This window comes from Belonocnema kinseyi, chromosome 4 (genome assembly GCF_010883055.1).
Source record: "Belonocnema kinseyi isolate 2016_QV_RU_SX_M_011 chromosome 4, B_treatae_v1, whole genome shotgun sequence".
Taxonomy (NCBI): Eukaryota; Metazoa; Arthropoda; class Insecta; order Hymenoptera; family Cynipidae; genus Belonocnema; species Belonocnema kinseyi.
Window position 1 is genome coordinate 96,022,341 of NC_046660.1, and position 3,711 is coordinate 96,026,051.

Genomic DNA, 3,711 nt, shown 5'->3' on the forward strand with positions numbered 1-3,711 from the left:
ATTTTTCATATTTGAATCCGCCATATCTCGGCTATGAAAAATCTTATCAAAAAGTTAGGCATCGCATTTTGAAGGTTAGAATATCTCGAAAACTGAGGGTGAAGGAATTTTTCTGAGGTCAGATTCGGATTCAGCGCAGGAAAAACCTTCGGGTATAGTAGGTCTGGTCTCTGGTTCTGAGAATTGTTGGCCTGTGTAATCGGGAAAATATATGCCCATTTCTGCACGGGTCCAAGAAGTATTTTGTGCAATTTAGGAAATGCTTCATCACATTTTCTAATAAAAAAAACTTTTATTTTAACTTATGGACCTCATTCATTTGAAGGAAATATTTTCTTGATTTAAAATCACATTTAGCTATATCAACTACCTAATTTCTAAACAGAAATATCTTATTTCTTACATCCAATAAATACTTTCCTTCGTTTAGTTAATATTTAACTGAATAAAATCAATATTAATTTGTGAAAATAATGTCAGTCTTTCTGTTAAAATTTGTAAAATTAAATAAGAAGCACTCAGAGACGTCTGTCTGGTCCTAAATTTGTACAATTATTAACAAAGTTTTTTTTGTAACATTTTTTTGTGCTTTTTTCAATAGTTATATAAAATTAGGAGCAGAGAAGCGTTTCTTGGCGCTTCTTATTTAATTTTCAAAATTTTCAACTCTATATCGCGTTTTGTGTGACCATAAGTTGGATTTGAAAATAATGTACACACATTTTTTTGAGATTACGCTCACATGGTCTTAAATTGAATTTTTAGATACGGAATAAACATTCAGGTGTATAAATTTCAAAAATGTATCTGAATCGATATATGGAGAATACGAAAACGATAAACTTCACCTCTCATATTGTCTCATCTCTTTCACTCTCTTTTTCTCTCTTTTCATCGGATCAACGAGCATTTATCATTAAACGAAGGTTCTTGAAAGTACTTTTGCCGACCACGGATAGATCCTCTTACCGCGCGCAACGATAACGATAATCTTGCGATAATGGCCTCAATTTTAACAAACCTTCTCGCTAGAAAAGTTCTACAGGGTGTCCTAGTACTCAAGGTACATTTTTGTATTTCGGAATTCCTCATAAAAAATGTAGTCGAAAATAATAATCACAATTTGTTGCAAAGTTAATAATTAATGAGTAATTAACCATTCATGCTTAACCAATCAGAAGAAACTTTATATGGCAAATGTGCTAAAATATATTAAATCTGATAAAACATATTTTTCTTTAGAATACACTCTGAATTATTCTAACTTCCGTCAAATATTTTGAATTCTTTAGAATTTAAACGAATTCTTAGGATTCACTTGTATCGTGAATTATTTTGAATTTCTCCAAGTCTTCAATATTCCCTGAATTCTCTTTAAATTTTCTGAATTCTCTGAATTATTATGAATTTTTAAAACTCGTTTGAATTCTCTGAATTATTTTGTATTCTCCTTAAATTGTTTTGAATTCTTTTGAACCCTCAGAGTTCTTTCGCCCTCCTTGAATTCTTCTCTACTCTCTAAATTTCTTGGGGCGAAAATTATACTCCAACCCTGGAGCGACTGCTATATCAACTACGATGGAGTCATAATGTCTGCTCGTTGGAGTCAAAAGCTCGACTTCCTCCATGGGAGTTACATGCTCGCTCCTAATTACAGTAATAATCGGTTGACTCCAACTCCTACAGTTCCTTTTTTGACGCCAAAGAGGAGTGATCATGCGAATCACTCCAACGGGAGCGCGAGGTGACTCAAGCTAGCGCAGTGCAGTGTGATAGAAGCGGAGTAATGGTGGGTGGGGGTAGGGATAGCAGGTAGCAGATAGGACAGCGTTGTTTTGGTGTACTTTTCCATTTTCTTTCTAGTTTTCGTGGTAGTAGGTGACGCGTCAAGCAGTGAATTTGGAAAAGTGACAGTATTTTAGTGTTTTGTGAATCAACGAGTACATCAGGTTTCCTTATGGTAAGTGGCTTTTAAATCTTATTGTTCAACCTATATTTACGTGAAAGTCCAAAATAACAGAATTCACTTTTGAGATTTCATTTTAGAAATCATAAGAGCTGTTGCGTTTCACAGTTTTCGGAGTCTCGAATTCGGACGAGATTGAATCGAGAAAGGCGTTTTAAATAACATAAGTTGTCTGCAAAGTGTAGGGCTATTTATTTATAAAGTGTAAAATATGCATCAATACTTGATTAAAAACTTCTTTCTTCAGGATTCTTTGAAAACTCCTGACGAATTAGCGGATTTCCTGCAGTCGAAGGGAGTCTACGTGGACGCCATCAATTCATTAAAAGGTTCGCTACTTCTATTATTTATATTATTTATGTGTGTAAGATAATGCTTGCAATTACCGAATCATTCGATTTAAAAATATATACCTTAGTTGCATATTGTATACATATTGCATACTGCTAAGAAAGTCCGTATTGGTTAGAAAATTAAATTCTTCATCTGAAAATCGAAGTACTGCATTTTTGTAATGTTTGTGACTGTGTGGTTAAAAATTAGCCTTTTTAGCACTAAAGGCCAAATATATAATTCCAATGTTGTGTATTTTATTTAAATTGAGTCTTGTTAGTGGTTCAAAAACCATCTTCTTGGTTAAAGATTCATCTTTTTTCCAAAAATAAGCTATTGCAGTTACAGTTTCACAAATTCAGTTGGAAATACATCTTTTTGTTTACGAATTAGTTGCGAATTAGTAACGGGTATGATTATTCTTTGCATTTAATAGTATAATTTCCAAAAAACGATGTATTTTCATATGAAATTATGAAACTTTAGCTGGTATAGTTAATTTTTAAACTAAAGAGGTGAAACTTTAACCAAGAATATTGATTTTCAAACACGATAAATACTGAATTTCAATAAAATACAAGAATTTCAAACAAAACAGTTGAAGTTTAAACTTGAATAGATCGAAATTCAACCAAACAGTTACATTTTCAAACAGCGAAGATAATTCTTGAAGCAAAAATTAATTACTCAAATTTTCAGGTAAAGAAATTAGTTACCAAGGGCAAAAACTGTATTGTTTTTAAAAAATTGAAATATTCCATTTGAAAAATAATATTATTTAGTGATTAATAACTTTTCTGTAGAGTGTTATACCGCTGTCCTAAAAATCAATTTTTATTCTGGTTTCAGGATGGACATCAGTGAAACTATTATGGATGTGTGAAGTGCCTTAATGTATCTCGCTACTATCGCTTCTACTCATAGGTTTGGAAGAGAGACATTTAACCAACTTTTCTGTTTAATCGTCCATTGTTTTGTTTTATAGATTTTTTCTGATTTTATTTATGTTTAATTAATAACTTATTTATAAAATGATAATAATAATAAATAATAATATAATAATACCGAGGATCTGGTGGTTCGGAACACACTTTCAGCTGTAGGTGCCCCTATCGTGTACTTGACTGCAACCCAGTCCGTCAATGATGGGGTAAAACCAGGCTTTGTCCAATATGTCTGGGCAAACTGATCTCATCAGATCACTTGATTGCATTATAAAAATGCGTCCGTGACTGATGATATATACCGCGACAGCCCTGTGCAAAAATGATCAAATAAAAAATCCAACTCTAACCAAAAATGCCTTCGACATGTTGGGCAGTAAAAGCCTCTGACAACATTTCAACACTGGAATGTTTTTATAATAATAATAATAATTGCTTTTGCGTTTATACTGTTAAATTCTGCGATCT